Raw genomic sequence first — 21180 nt, 5'->3', positions numbered from 1 at the left:
TCTGCCGCCATAGCTTAGGACCAGTTGTTACTGCATTTCTTTGCAATCCATCCACCATGCTCGTCTGTGGGGGGACATTTCATAGTAGCTCCCTATGGGCCCCACAAGTAAATACATAAAACCCCCTATATTTCTATTTGAGATAGAGAGAAGACAAAGTTTTAGCAGTTTGAAAGATAGGGAAGCTTTGTATTTTGCTTTTGTGGGTGACACCTGCCTGAACACATGCTCTGGTGTTATTCATGTGGAAAAAAATGATGTTGGGACCTGAGTTTTTCTTTTGGCGTCATAGCTGACTCCCCCATTTATCTGCCTCTAGCTCGCTTCTTGTGCAAAGTACAAAGTCATCATTAATACACACAGCATTATTCCGCAAACGACTCCAGCTGGCTACCCGAAGTCAACACACAGCTATATTATGCCATGAGTTCCTTAAACTCATCCTTCACTAGGCGGGCCACGTAATGGGTGGGTCTTCCGTCTAGCAGTAAATGTCACTGGGGCTTGGCTGCTTTGGGCCAAGAGGGGCTAATGAGCTCAGAAGGGCTAACGAGCACGGAGACAAGAGCCCTCTTGGAAAATTCCCTGTGAGCAGCTGCTCAGCCAGGGGGGCTATCGGCTCTGGAGATCAAAGCTGGCAGGGCATCACACAAGGAGGTGGGCAGTGATTCAGCTAACCAGCTTTGTGGTCATCAGCCTCTACAGAGGACCTCTGCCCGTACTGCCTGTGCCCTGGGAAACAATTCAGCTGGACAACATCGCGTTCCCTGCCCAGAGATATTCTTTTAGTGTTATTCTGGATCAACTTTTTCAGCCTGGGCACAGTGTCCATATGTCTGTGTGTTTCCATACTCATTTCTGCAAGAAATCAAAGTTTGTCTGATAGACGGTCAGGTCTGCCCATGCTAAGGCTCATGGAGCCTCATGTTCACAGGCCCAACATCTTCATCTCACTGGTGGAACAGTTATTTCAGCTCAGTCATCCTCCAGAGCTGGAGACTGAGGGGTCTTTCCAGTGACCCTCTGTGTCACCTTCACTCTGCTGTTCCCACCTTTTGGGGTGGGATTCATCTCCTTTATCTGTAGCCTTTTCTACCAAGGTTGAGCTAGTCCTCAGCCCTGTCAGATGCCAGGACCTCTTTCGAGGCTAAGGGAGGTTTGCAACCAGTCATGGCATCTGGCTGGGATGTGCTGCTCCTTTTGGCCACATTCAAACAGTCCTGAAATTTAAAATAAACCAAACAAACAAGGCGGGGGGAATAAAAAACCCCAGCCCTCATGATTTACAGTGAAGAAAGATCACATTGCACGTTATTAATGCTCTAGTTAAAATCACCTCTGTTTTATTGCTCTTTACAGAGGTAACTGTGCTGCTCAGAATTTGTTACCTCATTGCTCAGAAATAATGACTTCAGACACACACAGGCTCATTGTCAATTGGCCTCTTTTTAGTTCATTTGACATGCTCTTGGCAAAAAAAAAGACAGTTGAAAGGCACCTCTATCTTATGTCACTGTTCCTATTAAAGGGCACATTCTGTACAGCGTCCAGTCCATGTTTTAAAGCTTTTAAAATGTTCTTTCTCATTACGGTGCTACTGTTGGGTTCAAAGCAAATTCAACTACAGTGGGATTTAAGTATCTAATTGACAGAGTCCCATTTTGTAAAGAAAACCTGGTAGACTTAAAAAATTAATGTCATTTTTATAAAAAAATACATTTTTCATAGAGAAAGGATGTGTACTTACTTGCAAATCAGAGTTGCGGTAGTGGTTACTCATATTATCAGTTGCACTGAAATTAAGATTTGCCCCCTAAATCATTCCCATTTAAAACTGCAACTCAAATGTATGAACAAATTTTTTAAAATTCTGTTCAAGAAGATATTTGTTATTAATTTCAAAAGAATAAATCTTTTGAAACTTGGATGGCAAAAACTGCTCTCCAGCACAAAAAAATACAAGAACTATTGTGATACCTGCTTATGGACAGATTTTGTTCGAACAGTCATGATGAGTCTATTATTTCTCCTGTCTTCATCAGGACCAAAATCTAGAAGCAAGCCGAACAGTTACAATATCTGTTCCTGTGAATAGAAATCTTTGCTTTACAGAAGTTTTGTATATCCAGCTGGAATTCTTTTCAACTTACATTTGTTTAATTATCTTGCAATTAAGGAATAGCTTCTCAAATGTGCTTTTTAATGACACACTGATGTTTTAATTATATTTTTATATTTATATTTATTTAGATATGTAATCAATAACTGCAATATTTAGCACAAGCAATGTAAAAAATGGTCATAGTAAAGGTTCACATGTTGAACTGTTGAATGCAGTAATTGATTTGTGCCTTACTTGCATGCTAACTTTATTCCTTTCGAAGATAGAAATATTTCAGGATTCTTATAAAATGTGAGCCTGGTCTAAGTTAATAAACGTTAGATGAAAAATACAAAATTACAGGTAGAATCAATCTGATACTGGATAGTTTTATGTTCACATGACTTTTAATAAGCAGGAAAAAAATTAAAATACACCAGAGTTTTATACAGTCTTATGTTAATTGCCAGAAAGGTGGCATTGCAAACCGTAAATAGTTTATTCCTACATGTAATATATAATAATATTATATATAATGTATACAGTTATAAAATTGTACTATGTAAAAATATTATAAATAACAATTAGTAATATAGAATCATAACAATTAAGTGAAAATTATTTTTATATATTTGTTTCATTAGTTATTTTCAAGAACATTATTTAAATACTATTATTATTACAATAATAAAATATATGATAATTATATGTATTATATATATTTATTCTATAATGTAACTATATAATTGTAGTTACTTTAGATATTATTGTTCAAAATACATTTTTACATATATTATTCATATTATTAATGTCCTCTTCAATACTGGAGAATAGGTTAATTTTTTTTAATGGCCTATGCTTACTATATGCTTTTATGTCTAAGTCATATAACATTAATTTTTTTCCATAAAATTCTATAATTCTAGGAAGGAACTTTTCTTTATTTCCTGACATAATGTTACCTTTACTGAATATATGCAGTGTTCTACATGGGCTGGCATAGTCTGATTGTACACCGTGTGGATGTTTCCTGGAATTTGTATATAAGAAAAATACATTCTGCACAGCTCTAGCCTTTTTCAGAAATTTTTCTAAAATTTACTTCAATTTATTTCCATATTGTGGAAATATACACACACTTCTGTTCTTCCACACTGACACAGATAAAGAAAGTTTTAACAGAAGACGAAACGAATCAGGAAAGATTAATTTAAAAAACAACAGGATCAAGCTGTGTCTGTTTTGTTTTACACTTTCCATGTAACTTAAAAAAAGTCGGAAGGTGTTTTAAAAATTGTGATAAATGGTGTTACCTACCTTTGGACACATGAAAACAATTATGCACAGAGCTTTTGCTTCCATTTTTTCCCCTCTATGTTATTTTCTTTTTAAATTTTGGTGCAGAACTTCATCAATAAATTCAGTAATATCACAAGTTTTCCCTTCTGAAAAAGAAAACCCATCCTTCGTATTTAATACATTATTTAATATCCACTGCCTTCTGTCCCTCTTTTCTAGGGGGAGTCATAAATACAGTATGTTCAGCTATTAACAAGAATTACAAAGTCCTTTGGCTCCTCTTTGGTGAGCCCAAAGTCCAGTGATCAACTTAAAAAAAAAAATCCTAAAAATTGAAACTTTCAGTAGAAACAAACATCAAAGCTTTTGATCAATTAATGGCTCTGGGTCTATTGGGGAAAAGAAATACTGGCTTTGTCCTTCCTCTTTGAGGTCAATCGCAGTCATGGCAGCATTCATGTTTTTGTATTATTCCCATTCCCAGTGCTCTGGACCACTCTGCCTGGATTTTGTCAGATGTCATTTTAAGCTTGACCAGTATAAGGTGAAGATCAATGTAAATAAATTCAAGGGCAAAAGTATGGGGTAGTGACATGTCCGCAAAACAAAAAATAAGACTCTACGACAGCTGTGTGGTATCAGTTTTGCTCGATGCTGCAAAGACCTGGGGCATTACGCAAGCTGACAAGAAAAGATTTGATGCATTTCATAGCAGGTGTTTAGGAGGGATCAGTAATGTCAAATGGCATCACTGTGTCGGGAACATAGAGTTTCAGGAGAGAACAAGAAAGGAGAAGATTATGGACTTCCTAACAAGGAAGTGACTTTGATGGTCTGACCACCTAGTGAGCGTGGAGCGAGGCTGGATGGTAGGAGAAGGTCTTGTGAGCTGCTGTAGAAATCTCCTCTAGGTTTTGTCCTTTTAACTTGTCTGCTAAGGGTGGAAAAGCCTTGGGGCAGGGGCTGTTGCTTTACTTCTCCGGCATGGAGGATGTGGTCAGTACTCACCGACCCACCCGGTGGGGAGAGATGAGGAGGGAAAGAGGTGAATGGGAAAATGAAAAAGACATCTTTTTGCAAGATGCTGCTCTCCAGCAGGAATATTCACATGAATCAAGGATTTCAAAACCAGGCCTCTAGGGTTTTGTAATGCAAACTTAGACCCTGCAGGCAAAATGGGGTTTAACAGACTCTGCAGAGCCAAAATCTACACCGTAGGTTCCACCGACTTCAATGAACCTTGCACAGATGTGAGAGTGTAAAAGTCCCCTGTTGCTCACATTTTCTCTCAGAAATAGCCTTTCTGGATGTAGCTGAAGAGCATCTCTTAGAAAAAACGTAGCCCAAAGAAGATAACTTAAAACAGATGGGAGCAAGAAATAATAAAGCCAGGCCATATGGGCAGAGTGGACCTGTTTGAAGCAAGTGCAGCCAACTCTATTATGATGTAGTAATGTGTGAAAGAGGCTGCACTAATGTATGGACTATCTGTAAGTGGAATTTTTTCATGATTGAATCAAGAAAAGGAAATGTACTGTATCCAAATGGTAATAAGAACCATATTTCAAAAAGATCCATGTTGAGTTCTTATATCAAATAATGTCAAAAATAGCTCACCATCCAAACTAGGATCTTACCTTTTTGTTATTTATTTTTAAAACTCTTATTGAGCTTTTAAAATGTTTTCCTTAAATCCGCAGCTGGTAGAGTCCATTCTATTTTTTTCATTTAAAACCTCTTTCGGCTGCCGAAAAAGTAGATAGTAACTGCAATCAGCCATTTAAGTCAAACAATCAGATCTCTGTTAGAAATAGACATGCATCACTGTTTTTGAGCTAGAATGTTTTGCTTTACTTTTCCACAAACAGTTTAGGATAGCCTTCCAAAAATAGACAACTAAAATGTAATACTTCTAGTGGTAAAAATGTTACTTCTCTGCAATATTGTATACTGCACTTTAAAAGCTAGCATAGGAACACTAATCAATGATTCCATGAACAGAATGTATTACAAAATTAATTTTAAAACGACAATACTTACCCCAAGCTATTTTCAGTTGAAATTTTGGCTCTAGCATTGACTAAAAGAAAGTGAAAATATTTATTCAGGCAGCTAACTGGCCTATCAAACATCCAGTATTCGGAAGATCTCATGACAGAGCAAACACTCCCATGAGTGCGAGGGGAAAGACAGACAGCATTTTAGCAGGACCGCAGCATGCCAGGGCTCTGTAGAATGAGACCTGGGTAAGAGCAAATGACATTTAGCAAATTACTGTAGAAAACTGATAAGGGCATGATCCTTTTTTATGCAGAAGATCATGCATAATGCCTGCTGTGCCTCAGTACCTTTTCATAAATATAGAATGAAAGCTCATGGCAAGATGCTGACAGATGCCACAGAGCAAGTAATAACTCCCCCCGCCCCAGGCAACCACATTCACGCAGCTGCTTTGTACCTTGCAGCCTCGTGTTGTAATGCTATGGCTGATCATCCATCCTGCATAGCTCAGGAGGTGACGTAGCATTTGTGTAGGACAGAAAGTTGGATGAAGAGCTGATTTTTGAACGGTGAGATTAACTCTTACTGTATTACGGTTGGGCTCTGACAAAAACAAAATACACTCCTGTTTAGATAGTGTGTGATCTTATGCTACGTATAACTATAATTGTATGTCCACAAAAATACATAGAGAGAGAGAGCTAAAGAGAGAGTGTGCTTTGGATAAAAAGGTGGTTTAGAGAAATTTATAAAGCAATCTTTGGCATCTAGAGAGAATTACTATTAAAATATATCCTCTATGCGTGTCTAGTGAGGGACTATGCCTGAAACAAGAATAACTGAGAGGCACTCTTTTCTTACATAGTAAGACTGCATCCTGACCCATTAAGGTCATTTGGGTCCTTTGTCACCGAAGTCTCTGGAGACAGGACCCCAGCCAATAGCAGCTAGATAATGGCACGTGATGGTGCATGGACAGACAACAGCATGTGGATAATCTTCCAGAGAAAGTCCATGGATCCCCTGCTGAAAGGTGGGATGGGAAGGGCACCACCTTCCTGTTGCATGTCAGCCCCAGAGGATTCAAGAGCTTCAAGATCTGACAGATAATTAGCTAAAGGACTGTCCAACTCATGGACACGCGTTTCTCTTTCAGTGACTGCGTGCTCTGGTCACACCGATGCTTGTCCTCGGAACTTTGGCTAAGCTAGTGTGATAGGGACCTGGTCTGTAAGGTTCACCAGCAAAGGCCCATATACCAGGAGTACACGTAGCATGGCAGAGACGTATCATTTCACCTCCCCTCCACCTCCAGCTTTTTCAGTTGGAAGAGCACATAAATGGATGCATCAAGGTTAAGTACATTTTCTCCTATCCTATTCAATAGTGATGGTAGTGGTCTAATATTTAACCTGAACATCCTGGAGAAAGTTCATGATTGTGGCTCATAGATTATTTCCTAAATATCCTTTCCTTTAGAAAAAATAAAGACATGCAGCCTACCTAGAGGGTTTATCTGGATCTTCTCCCTTTTGGTCATGCTAAAGCCTTCTCTCCCAATTCCAAGACCAATAAGGCCAAATCATTGTGCTAGTGGGAAGTAGCATCATGATCTGGGTGTATTTCAGATGTAGGTGCAGGGGTAGAGTATGCCAATAAAAAAGATCAATGGTGATTGTTTGCAGTTTTGCAACTTTAGCATGTTGTTCGTGTCATTTATTATGTTATTTGAAAATTATTGTAAGTGTAGTGCTGTGCAATTGTCTCATGCCATAGCCTCTATTTTTCCTGACCACTCTGCTCCTCCAAATGTTCTTTGGAGGTCAAGGGCAAGAGCACCCACCTCTGGGATAAAAAAAAAAAGCCTGACTGTGCTTTTGCACAGAATGATAGCAGCCCTTTCTGGGAAATGTCTCTGATTACATAGCATTTCTCACAGAAGCAGCAATACACCATTTTGTTGGGGATTTTGTGGTATTTCAGATCATAGGATAAATGTAGCACAGCAGACTAAGTGTAGTGTTAAGTGCCAGAGCTTCAAGTGAAGGTGCAATCCTGTAGGTGAGAAAGTTTGAGCATCTTGGCCACCACCAGCTGTTTCCTAAACTACATAAACCTCACTGACTGGGAACGACTCTCTATGGAGTCTTTTGTTACTGGCTCAGAGAGTGGCGATGTCTCAAATCAGTGAATGTCCTCATTCACAGCAAAAGATTTTTGTGGCAAAAGGTTTTGCTGTGGCAAAAAGACCTTTAGAAGAGGAGTGTGGGTCTCCTGTGTATCTCTGAGTTCATGAACTTGGCAGAAATCAGGGAAGGAAAAGACGAGGCTTAATTTATAACTTCTGGCTAAATGCTTGTATTTTTTTGGTCAGAATAATACTGTTTTGTCAAAACAAAAAGTCTTCCGACAATTTTGATTAACTTGTTTAAGAAAATTACAGGAAACTTTTAAAAATATCTTTTCTCTGTTGTGATAGAAAGAGGAACTAAAAACAGTTTGGCAAAAACATTTCAGCTATATTCAAGTAGGGATAGCTCAGGTGATGGGCAAGAGCTGTTTTTTTCCAAGATGGAATTTCTAAACATTTCCCTTTAATTCTGACTGAGAATGGGAACAGAATCTGAAATGCCAGAATTTTCCATAGGATAGAAACTCCAGGTTTGACTCGGTCCTAGGACAGAAATGAAGTGAAAAGTTATAGCAAACCAGAATGTATACACTTGGAAAGCATAAATCCAGGCACTTCAGACCTCAAGCAATTTCTAAGTGCACAGGGAAACCATAGAGGTGCTTAGATCACACTCAAGGGTGCATGTCCAAGAAGATGCAACTTTTCCCTCTTGCACTGATTGTCCTTGCTGCTCACTCAGAGGGACCATGGTGACTCTTTGCTACCACATCATTTTGAAAGAGCATCTGTGGGCATAAATCCCACAGGATTTATGGAAGAGGAAAAAAATTTAAATTATCAGTCTTCACGCACACAATGTGCTCAGGTCAAAAAAGAGCTGGTCCGTTGTAGCTGATGGCATTTCAGTGGTGAAGAAACAGAATTGGGTATAGAAGTCATCCAAACAATACCTGGCTTACCATCAAAGGCAGGTGAGGAGGGGACAGGAAGGGTGAGGATTATATTATATATATATTACATTATACACCAGTCTAATTTCTGAAGGTCTGAACTGGGAAGTTTCCTTTGTTCTAAAGAAAAATCTGGCCGATCATGACAGCTCCCATGAATTTCAGTAGGTAGATGTTCACAGTTCCCCTGCACTAACATGAGTTTTGTACAAGGTGATCAACAGAAAAAACATGGTTATTCCTTCATGCTGGAGGTTATGTTGCCAGCCCCATGGTGTTGTGGCAATGGCCAGTTAGCTGGTTAGGTAATTGGCACAACACACTGCTGCTGGCTAGCAAAGAAAGCAATGTGGATGGACACCCTCCGCCACCAGGTTCCTCATACACTGGAGCTAAATACTCCTTTCTCGTTTGTCCTGGCCACTAGAGCTTGTCCCGGGAGACCTTATGCATTGACCTTAAATTTCATCTTCAACATACATGTGCTGGTGTTTGGCACAAGGTTGGCACAGAAAACTTGCTCTTTATTTTCTGGCTTGCCTAGCCACATTGAGTTTTTGCTGCTTAGAAGTTAATCAGTCTAACCTGTGTTCAAACAAAACCTGTCTTTTTCAAGTTTGAAAGCTTTTCGATCTTCTTTGGGACACTCACCGTAGGAGCAGAAGTGTGCCCCTCTACCTCCAAGCCATTGCCAGTTTGGGGTCCTTCTTGCATATATTTTGGACCTTTTCATACTGAATAATTCTACTTCTCTCTCTGTGAGACATTTTTATTACAGGCCTGATCCTCTTCACCTTCAAAGCAAAACTCAAGGGAAAACAGTATTTCCAGATGAGTCTATAAAAAAGAGTTATGTCTCTTTTATGCTATTTTCTGACATAAGTTTTTGTCGTGTTGTTTTTCACTGAAACACTGTGCGTTGTATTCATTCTTTTTGTTGTAGTTGATGGCACTGTGACAGGACTCTCCGTTTATAGCAGGGGCAACTTGCATGGCACACAGCTTTCTTCCTTAAACACACAATTCTCCTCAAAAAAATCTTCCAGGGTCAGAACTTCATTGCTCCTAAACTAGTTAGGAGCTTAGCCGGTCTCATTGCTGTTACATCTGGATGCCCAACAAACTATATGGAATATGTCTATTCCATAGACAGCAAATGGGACCTGTCATTAGCTGGGTCTGTATTGCCTTTCAAACACAGACAGAAACCCAAACTTATGTTCAAATATGTATTGCAACAATACAACGTGTACCTAAGTCTGTGCTCTGGTGGGAAAAGGCAACATGAGCCTGCAGAACTTGTAGAGTACAAGGTTCAAAATAAAGGTTGTCTGTCCTGAGGATTCACAGTTTAAATAATCCAGCGGGGGGGGGGGGGGGGGGTGTTTTTAGTGAAATCCAAGGTGGCAGCATCCTTGGAACGCAGCTCTTGTTTGTACAACAGAGCTTTTACACCAACATTTACACGGCTCAGCTTCTCCTCTTAAGCTTTTAAGACCCCTACCCGCTTTGCAGTGATTTAAAGGGTATCAGTGATTTTACTCACCAAGTGTCTTCTGCTGCGTGAAGCAAATGTTGCATGAAGTGTGCAAGTGCCTGTCAGCGACGGGGTGAGGAGCACATGGCAGAGGAGGGGAGAGGTTTTTACCAGATGAACTTTTGGCTGGGCACATAACAAGCAGTATGAATTATGCAGGCAGCTAAAGGAGTGCCACGAAAACTGCACCGCCCCGTCACACCCTCTGCTTATGCCCCTTCCCTTACAGAAAGGGCTATTTTAGGAATGTTTAGGAGAGCTTTAAAGTATTTAATTAGGACTATTTTTTTACCTTCCTGTTAATAAAGTAAGGGACCTTAATAGCTTTGGTCCATCACAGACCTTCATTCTGACCAAAAATAGCCTTCTCTGTTCATAAGAACATTACAACTGTAAATTCTGTTAATTTGAGAGCTAGTATCTAAAAATGTCCTTTTTCTACAGCACTAAGTGATGAGGGCTAAATCTGGATATGAAGCTATGGCATTTTTTACTATAAACAAATGCTGTCAATGACTGAGTACTTTGATCTGCTGGACCACAAGCCAGAGCAGATTTGGAGGAAAATATTCCAAAGCACTGGGGAGGAGGGAGGAGACGGGGCTTCACTGGGAGCCTACAGATTGCCAGATTAAGAAATGAGTGGATAGATTGCAGATGAAGCTAGGAAAGAATGTGCACTGAAGTTACTTATCACAGCCCACCTAGGAGGTGTGCTTTTTTGTATTTATGCACCCCTCTGACAATATGTATATTTATTTGTACATATATATACATGAAAACATGTGTGATGCCCTGCTGCCTGCATTGCCAGGACTGCCATGCAAATAAATTCTCAAACATTTGTAAATAAATATATCTGACTGTGTTTTATCTACTAGAACTTGGAGCTTACAAGGGAAAACCATCCCCGAAAACACACAATTAGCGCAGTGGCACAATGGCACCCTCTGTTGCCCTACATGCCTCCTTTGGTGGCTGCTCCCACGTGGATATACTAACTCCCAAAAGCATCTGTGCACCGTCTCCAAACCTGACCTCTTCATGCCCAACTTTCTTGTTTGTTTGGAGTTATCCTCTGTTATTTCACTTTGTAATAAAATCCAGTTTGTTCTTTGAGCCTGTAGTGGATGGAAACGGCAAACTCTGGTTTTAATAAGTGAGAGAAAGCTTTGAGAGCCTGGATTGCCACACTCATTTCAAGAACAGTGGCCTTCTGTCCCCATTTTGTCCTCCGTAACACAGCTAATGTCAGCTTCTTGCAACAGTTGTGTTAAACACCGAGCTCAGTCCTGCAAAATAGTGATCATTTCTGGGAGATGCTGTGTGAGACAGGGTGCTCAGCATTTCCTGGAAAGTGATTAGTCCTGATGAGATCAGGTTGTCCAACTCTCATGCCACTAATTAAATCACAAGTTTTCTTTCTTTCAGTTAAACAAAAGCTTGATTCATGAATCAAAATACATAGTGAATCTGATTTTGACTCTGATCCTCTGTATGTTCATAATTAAACAACCAGCTCCTTTTATGAATTAACACAAAACTCCTTCTGGGGCATGGAGAGTTTTCACTCTTAATCATGTTCACTTACATCCATGTCACTACACTTTAATTGCTCATTAATACACACAGACTTAATGGGATGGCACATAACTACCTTGTTCTTGTTGAACTTCCCTAATGAAGACTTTTTTTTTTAACTGTAAGGATACCAGACATTTCTCAGACTCAGTCAACTTTTTCTGTCCTTTACTGTCCCATGCTCTGCCATGCTATTAAGAATAATAAAACTATCTATCTTGCTGTAATGTTATTATTAAGGCCTGATTTTACTGTGGTGGCATAAGAAGAATTAGATACATACTTCCCATTGTTACTGATATGACTGTGTCTACTTTCCCCATGTGCAGTCTGAAAAAAGATTAACAGGTGGTTTACTTAGAACTGATTGCTCAGAACTGATCACTCAGACGACGGCAAATGTTGTCAACATCAGCATATTTTCACAAAACCTATGTTTTCTTCAGTAGGGTTTTTTTTTTAAATAAAAATATTTTAACTGAAAAAGTCTTCAAATCTTGATATAAAAGGGGAGGTGAAGAGAAATTCTGGGAGAATGTAAAAAGCTGACATAAAAGCCAGTTTGAATTTTGCATGTACATAGTAATTTTTCAGAATCTATGCCACATTCACTTGGTTTGATACCAAAAAGATGTTATCAAGAAGTCAAACTGAATTTCATCCCCGGACTCATAAAAACAAGCATGTTTGACAGTTGTGGGAAAGAAGGGTGTTCAAGCTGTATCTATTGTTCGTGCAAAAATATCTCATTTCAAAAGTTAAATTACTTGTAATTATTCCATGTTAATTTGTTATTTGAATCCCCTGCAGTCCCACTTTCCCCAGATGGGTGATGGGAGATGGTAGGGATATTGTCTAAGCTTTTTGGCTTAGTGTTGATCTCTGCTGAAACAAGTTCTGATTGCTGCTGATCTAGATAGATATTTTCATTTCTTTTAAAATTAAACCTGCAAGTTTCAGAATTCAACACAGAAGACTAGTTTTTTTCTGATTTTTACTTTGACTTTGTTAGAAAAAAACAACACAATGGTAAAATGCCAAAGCAAAGTTTCTTTGAAATGAAAACAAAACCAAAATAGCAGTATTTTAAAAACAGCACATTTCAACAGCACTGAAATTCTTCCTCCTTCCTATTTTCTTAAACTAAAGTGCTGACAAAATCAATATGTTTTCTGAAGTGTTTCATTTTGACCAAATTTACATGTTCTGGTAGAATATGGATCCACTAAAGTGATTCTGACTGGCTGAGACTGAATGCTTTGCTTCTTTTGGGTTGAGGCCCCTACGAGCCTACCAAGGCTGACTTAGTCTTTCCTGAATGGAGAAATTATTCCAATAAAGACAAAAAAACCCCAAACACCACCCCAAATTGTTGTGACTCTCATCCAGAAAGCCAGCCTCAGCTGGACAGTAAAAAAACAGAGAGGTGTCAGGTGAGAACATGTTATAAAGCCAGAAGTTAATGAGTACAGCCTACTCTAGGCAGTGGGTTTGGCAGTTGCCAAAGCACCATACAAAAGACAGAGCTGAAGGAAAAGGTGGATCATCTAGAGACAAAGATGCATACTACATCTGAGGAATGAATCACACATGGAAAAGCCAAGTATTTTCTGCAGGACATATCAGCTGCCTGCTCCTGTTTGTGTTAACAAGGACAAACTGATCTCAGACTGGGCGAGAGGGAAGAGCAGCTTTCTACACTGTGTTGGGATGAGGAGAAAGGGTGGTCCTATTTGGGGAAGCTGGATTTGCTGGGAAGGTTTTGTGCTGGAAGAGGAAGAAAAGAAGGGATGGAGGGAGAAATGGGTTCAGCCATGAAGAGCAAGTCTAAGGTAGGTTAGAGCATGCACATGTGCTTATTCCTGGTGAAGTCACCTATCTTCAGATTTTGGAGAATATCAGCCCTCAACCAAAGACATGCTCTTACCCTTTTCTTCTCCCTCCCATTTCCCTGTACACATACATTGTTAACTTGATACAGCAAAAATGCCAATCATCTGCGTTACCTTTGAGTCTCTTCTCTGGACTCTACTGCCTAGTTCATCACTGTTTCATTAACATCTGAGCAGAGAGGCTGCCTCCATCCCACCTTTAAAATGCAGCACTGGAACAAAAGGTACCAAACCAAACTGTGCATGTGCTCATCTCCAAATGAGAAGGAGACAAGAGGAAAAGAAAACTGTTGGCATCTCTTGAGATGTGGTCCATTTCCACATAAAACCCTGGTATGATATACCAGGAAATTGGAACAGGCCACAGAGTGCTGTCTGTCCTTAAAATAAAGAGAGATTCATTGCAGGTGACTCCTGTTTTCCCACTAGTTCACAAATATTTTGTTTAGCTACACAAATTCCCTGGAAGTGACGGGCATGTTGGCAGGTCAGAGGACCTGCTGTTGGGTTATATCATTGTTATGAGAGTCACGCTGCTAAGGAGCTTTGAGTTGTACCCCATGCTGAGAACAGTCTAAATAATCTGTGACTCAAAGTATCTCTCATCAGGGACTGTGAACACAGGCAATTTCAGCTGACCCAACAAGCTAAACACAAACATGTCAAGATCTCAATAGCACCAGAACATTTGTTTTAAATATCCTGAGTGTGAAATCAGGGCCAATGGGCAACATCTATTTGGTAATCATTTTGTTTGCCAGATGTTTCTTTCTCTAATTTTACTGCAGAGCACATACGAGTATGTGCTGGAATTAAAGTGATGATTGGGAAGAATACAGTAGCCAACTCCTGGTTTACTGCAGCAGCATAAACTAGAGTGATTTCCAAGATGAGAGCTGTTACTCTGGATTTGCATGGGTGTGAGATATGAATCCAGCCCATTCTCTCAAGGGAATGTCTCTTGCAAACAAATAAATTAACCTCTGGGCCCTTTAAAATTGAGTTTTGAGAGCGGTATGGCAAGAGAGAGCTCAGACTATAAGCTCTCCCCTCTGTCAGGCTGGAGGTTGTGTCTTTCAGAGGAAAAAAGCAAATTGCACCTCACTACTGACTGCCCCAGGTGTTGAGGCTAACGTTGAGGTGACCACTATCCTTCTGAACCTGCCACGAGTCCAGAGGGAACTGCAGCCCACAGCAGACACCCAAAATGTGGAACACAAATAGATAAAACTGCAGTCAAAGTGAGGCATGGAGCTGCCCAAGACAGATCTGTTTGGGACCTTGGCAAGGCTCCTAATCCACACTCCCTCCCCAGCTATACCTGTAATGCACTGCAGGAATTTGTTTTCTAATATAAATCACTTTTTCAGCTATAAGTTATCTTTTTTTTTTAATTTCTTTTGGGACAAGAGTAATTGCCAAGTGTGCAACTGATGGACACTTTAAATGTGGAAGCTGAGTAATGCTGGGACCAGAGAAAGTTTTCTGGCTTTAAATGAGCTGCACTCACTGAGATCTGTGTCCACAGCAAAGGTATTTTGCAAAGAAATAGAGCTGACACACTGTTCCACTTGTACCAAAGTATCAAATGACATTTTTTACAGAATTGCTGCTGTAACATATTCTGTAAAGAAACTAGATCAGGAATACTGAGACACAGCTCAAAATGGTAATGTGTCTTTCTCCCCAAATTGTCAATATATTCAGAGCAGGAAAAATGCCAGGTTAAAGCAGAGCAAATATTTGCAGTACAATATTTATTCACCAGAAAATTCCTCAAGTTTTTTAATAGATAATTTTGGCTGATAAAGTAATTCTTTAACTGCAAAGTTTTATTTGAGTGCTTTCAGCGGCAGTACTGCGTGTGAGTTCAGAAGGACAGACTGAGATTTTTTAAAAAAAAGCTAACACCCACATACAAACAGAGCATTCATCTTTCAGTACATTTTTGTAAGTCTTTGTAGGTTATTAGCTAGTCAGTTGTGGGGGGATTGTATATGGAAGGATTTTTAAATGATAGAGATGTCCTCAACCCAAAATCTCAGATCCTCATTTTTCAGCTTATTGGTCATGACCCTGGAAGCACAATTCCCCAAACTCTGGAGGGAGTTTGGGTCAGAATTTGAAATTAAAGGAAGGTCCATCCATTGAATATATGCTTTTATTTACCAAAGAAAGCCAAGCTCAGACCACATCATGTTGAACTTTGGCCATATATTCTATAGGATATGACTTCAAATGCAAGAAGGCATGCCATCTTAAGAAAATACTTCTCTTTCCTTCTTTCAAACAGATTTTCCTTGTTTTTCTAAGGTTTGCCCTCTTCACTACTCAGAGTAAGTATTCAGTTGATGAATGTGAGACCTCTTCCAGATAGAGTCCATCTTGGCTACACTCACACTGTTAAAAATGTAAATACAATTTGTAAGGGTATCCAAAATTTTCTAGGAATGCTTAAACCTTACAGGAGTGTTAAATTCTTCAGACTGAACAGGGTCTGTCCAGATGGCTTACTTGGGGATATGCATGCTCACTTCACCAGAGGAAACCCAAACTAGAATTCAGGAGGGCTTATTAGCAAATCCCACACACTGAGCTATCCTTATAAATACCTAAGGAACTAATTTATACGTTACCCCAGAAGATGAAAAGAGGAATGCACTGATTTTTCCATAGATGGTTAAGTGAAAAAATACTTCTTTACAATTTGTTATTACTTTAAGATACTATAAATTAATCCTAGCTTCTACAAATGGTTTCACTCGCAGAGACAGTCAGTCAGGTAGCTTAGCTTCAGGACCTTGCTCTGGATTTTAGCAGCACTTTAGGACAACAAGCATAAATGCTTCACTAATAGTTAAGATGGGATTTATTGATGTGGCCATGCTATTTCATACCTGTAACCTATAACCATCTTTTTAAAAATAGACACGTAATAAGCTGGCTAGCAGCAGAGGATCCTACACAACCCCTTAAAGAACCCTAACATGAAATCTAAATCAGAACAAGCTAGTTTCTATTCATTGCTGATGTTATTTCACAGGGAAGCTGGTCAAATATTTAAATAATCCATGTACAGCCTTTTTTTGGCCTTCACACAGTACAGCACAAAAGCTGGCATTTGGTTCTGTAACTTTCGAGGGCTCCCTGAAGCTCATACTCATGTCTGGTTGCTCATCTGAGTCTCTTGTTGCCAGTCACAGGGGTTGAAACAATGCAGGTTTCAGATAAGTCTTATGGAAAATAGTGGATGGCAGAAGAGCCACGTTTATACTTCACAGCTTGCTGCACAAATGCAATATATATTATTGTCTGTTAAAACAGTAAATTTAAAATATTTAAATAATTAAATATGATTGATATATATTAAAATAGATAATATTGCAAATGCTGCAACCGGGAAGAAAGCTAACTCTTCACCACATTGGAGTTCTTGTAGCAGGTTGATGTTTCTGGAAAAGGAGGAGGAATTGCACCTTTCCTGAGAGCAAGTGCCCATCTGCACGGGCAGGCTGCCACAGACAGCTCTGTTGCCTCGGATAGGGGAGGAAGGAAACTGGTTTGCAGTGATTGAATCAATAGGAAGATCTTAGCAGAGTCACGAACTAGATGCAAAAAATTTCAAGATTTTAGCCCCCAGAATTTCTGTGCAAGTTCTTCCTCGGTTTTCACTGCTGAGACTCTCGTTTCAAGGCTCTGCTCCCAGGCAAAGCAATATGGTCAAACAGCTGACCAGAACTGCACCCTGAAAATAATCTGTTCATGAAAACTGTCCTGGACTATTGAATTGAACCAGCTCTGTAATAGTAATGGTAAGATTTCACAATTATACTCAAAACCAGCTGAAAACACTTCAGTCAAGATCTAATAGCTAACACCAGCGCTTTGATGTAAACCACTGGGTGAAAACTGTTTGCCCAAACATTCACTATTTAGTAAATATTTCAAAGTAAGCATTTAGAGCAGTCCCATAAGCAAAGACTTTTTACATAATCAGTGATATTATGATCAACCCCTGTGCTAAAGTCACATGCAGCTGCTAGAGCGTGCAACAGTGAGAGAGGTTCCTCATGGGGAAACCTGCGTGGACTCTGGTATTTACTGACTTTCATGCTCCTGCTGGACAATGCTACGATTACATTAATGCAATTTTTGTCATTTGATACTGTTGCTAACCCACGTAATTGTTAAGGGACTACACAGCGCAATTTAGCATAATGTCGTGGTTTAACCCCAGCCGGCAACTAAGCACCACGCAGATGCTCGGAAAGAATTGGGGAAAAAAAAGTAAAACTCGTGGGTTGAGATAAAGACAGTTTAATAGGACAGAAAAGGAAGGGAAAATACTACTACTATGAATAAGATAATATACCAAAGAAGTGATGCACAATACAATTCCTCGCCACCCACTGACTGATGCCCAGCCAATCCCCAAGCCATGGTCCCCCCTGGCCAACTCCCCCCAGTTTATATACTGGGCATGACATAATATGGAATGGAATACCCCTTTGGCTTGTTTGGGTCAGCTGTCCTAGCTGTGTCCCTTCCCAGTTTCTTGTGCACTCCCAGCCTCTGCTGACAGGGCAATATGAGAAGCTGAAAAGTCCTTGACTTAGTATAAAAACTGCTTAGCAACAAGTAACACATCAGTGTGTTATCAACATTATTCTCATCTTAAATCCAAAACACAGCACTATACCAGCTACTAAGAAGAAAATCAACTTTATTCCAACTGAAACCAAGACATATAATTAAGACAATTATATCATTAAGCGCCACGAGCAGTCAGTAGCCAAAATTTTTGCCCAGTGTAAGGAAACCTAAAAGCTCTGTATACCACAATACAGTTCTTGGGCATCCTCAGGGTTTTGACTGCAGACGAGCATAAAGGTGTCCACAGTGCACTGTCAGGCCATAGCAGATCCTCTGCCTTTTTACCAGGTGGATGCTGTTGTCAAAGGGAGAGGGGGATCTGAGCCTATTTCCATCACCCCATAGGTAACCACATGGGAAGTTGACCTCAAAGGTTGTTATTTGAGCCAGGCTCAAGATCTCACTGAGGGAAGATACTTAACACATTTCGTCTGCATTTTACATCCATCTGAAATGTATTTAGCTAACTTTTGAGGTACCTTGCCTGTAAAACCTTGAACCACAATTGTAACCTCTCCAGTTTCCCTTATTCACACAGTATTTGATTTGGATGACATATTTTTACAATATTTATTTTTTGGCCCATTTTGAGACTCTCATGTTAATGCCACAAGAACTTCAGTCTCCTGTATAATATTTCAGACATGGAGGGAAAAAATGAAGAAATAAAGAAAAAGAAAAACCAGCCGTCTGCATCCATTTAAACTACATTACAATAAAGCTCAGTAAAGATCTGATCAGCAGGTTTTTTAGCCTGGTCTGATTTAATATGAAAAAATTAGTGAGAAACCTAGAGGCTGAAAGGAAATTTTGCTGCTGTTCAAAATAGGACAGGAAACCTTTAACATATTGTGTGTAAATATTATGTTAAATACTTTCTGCAAAGTTAAAACTTAGCACTGCCGGCTTCAGACAGACTGGGAAGGACATTTGTTTACACTTAATAAATCTGATTTTGAGAAGAAAAAGTTTTGTTCTTTTTTTTCCCCTATGTATACACTAGCATTGGCAGAAAATTCTGATTTAAAAGTATGTAAACATATTCATTAAAAAACTTCTGAACACTTAAAAGAGAAGACATAATTTGTGTTCTATTTGATAGTGTTTTCATCTTGGCCTTCACAGTTGCTATGATTTATTATCGCTGGTGGTCCACAAAGCTTTTGAGATTCTTAAAGCATCACAGCTTTAAGTGATCTCTCTCTATATCTGAGTGTAGCTTTTTCCATAATCATTGCTAGTAGACTTGTTCATGAATTTTCTGACAAAATATTTTACTATTTGGGGAGGAAGGTGTTTGCCAAGAAATATCGAATTGCGAGAAGTGACATTTTCACCAAAAAGCGCTGGCCAGTTTCCCCAGGGAAAGTTTCAGGGTCCAGGATAGAGCTGCTATTCAAAATGAGAAGGAGATGGACTTTTGCCAGGGAACAGTCCATAGTCCCCAGCCCAACTCTTTCAGAAAGATTTGGAAGACAAATGGTCAGTCTCCCGCTCCATCTGACCCAGAACAAGGACATGGCATTATAATCCCAGAGTCTTAAGCCCTGGGCTTTAAGCTAGAAAGGGGTGTAAGGCTGGTACGATTTCAGCTCCACGAAACATGAGGACATTTTGAAAAATCAAGAGAGTTTTCATAAAATAGGAAAACAGCTTCCTACCGAGCTGCAATTAAAATCATGCCCAGTCCCATGAACACACATACTGTTTATTAAGGATGTTACTAAGATGTGCCATAGCTCCCAGGCAGAGGTGAGAAAGAAGTCTTACCTCACCATCTACTTCTTTCATCTGAGATTTATCATCTAGCTAGATGACTCTGATCATTAACACATCAAAGATCTTAAAACCTCCCTAACGAAAAAAGAAAAACGTTTTTAAGGCCCTGGTATTTCAAAGATCAGCCATGTATTTGTAGATTTTAAGATCATATGGAAACTTTGCAGTCACTTTCTCTGACATCTGAAGAGCATAGCCCAGAGGAGGTTGCCCAGCAACTCCTAAATCAGTGCCAATAAGTTGCGGTTGACTCAGGGCATCTTTCTCGGAAAGACATTCAGTCTGATTTAAAGACTATAAGCAATGGAGAATCCACCACATTCTTTGGCAAACTGCTAGTTTCAAATAGGGCAAAATCTCACCAGCAGGAATGGGAGTTTTGGCTGGACTCATATTTAACCTGTACATTAAATATTCACAAAAGATCAAATTATTAAATATTCACAACAGAAGTGGGTTATAATTTACTCCTTCCAGAAATCATAAGCCTGTAATGATAAGTCAAGTAAGAAATTGGGTAAAGTATTCCCAGTTTTAAAAGAATTTTTTGAGGTCAGAGTAGGGTGCACAAATATCTCTACAAGGAGCATGAGATTGTTCATCCAAGACACATTCTTTTATTCTTTTTGAAGCCTAAAATCTTAGCGCTCAGAGGTAGCATCTATTTAAAATACATGAGCAAATCAAGGCATAAAAAGTCTGTTCCTTTAACTTTACTCCCAGTATAGGTCTTCTCCTGATGCCAGTAAGAGTCCTAGAAAAAACATGAGTTACACTGACTCCATGGGTCAGAAATTGCTTGTATGGCAGGACTTCCAACAGAAAACCAAAGGTATTTTATCTTGCTGTGGCCCCAGTTTTGGCCAACTGCTTTGCTATACTGACAGGCAGAAGTCCTTTGTTAGCCCTATGAAAAGTAGCCAGCCACAATGTAAACAAAGTTTCTGTTTATTCTGAAGTCAGAAAAATCATTCCAAGAGAACAATAAATGTGGGATCACATGTATTATTTACTTGTCTTTAAGAACACTGTTATTCCCAAAACAGGCTGGCTACTTCTCTTTTCTCTTGGTCAGTTCCTTTTGCAAACGCATCTCATCAGCTTCAGCTAATTCATCACTGCAGTTTGACAATAGTCACTGACTTTCTTTCTAAAGATAATCTGTGTTTAAAGGTTCTGTTATATAATATGCAATAAGCCAAGAATATCTTGCAACATTTGGAGAGGTAGGGCGGTAATGTTCTGCCAGATTC

The 21180-nt window shown here is 39.4% G+C and overlaps 1 long non-coding RNA gene across 1 annotated transcript; it reads right to left on the bottom strand.

Annotated features, from left to right (window-relative positions):
• Positions 1 to 212: 212 nt before the first annotated feature.
• On the bottom strand, positions 213 to 3923 carry LOC128152674 (uncharacterized). Its single transcript, XR_008238731.1, has 4 exons — positions 3810 to 3923; positions 3419 to 3546; positions 1978 to 2051; positions 213 to 1220 (listed from the first exon to the last, which is right to left on the bottom strand). It is a non-coding gene; the product is annotated as an uncharacterized LOC128152674 (long non-coding RNA).
• Between the last annotated feature and the right edge of the window lie 17257 nt (positions 3924 to 21180).

This window comes from Harpia harpyja, chromosome 2 (genome assembly GCF_026419915.1).
Source record: "Harpia harpyja isolate bHarHar1 chromosome 2, bHarHar1 primary haplotype, whole genome shotgun sequence".
Lineage (NCBI taxonomy): Eukaryota > Metazoa > Chordata > Aves > Accipitriformes > Accipitridae > Harpia > Harpia harpyja.
This window is presented reverse-complemented; position numbering and strand designations above follow the sequence as displayed.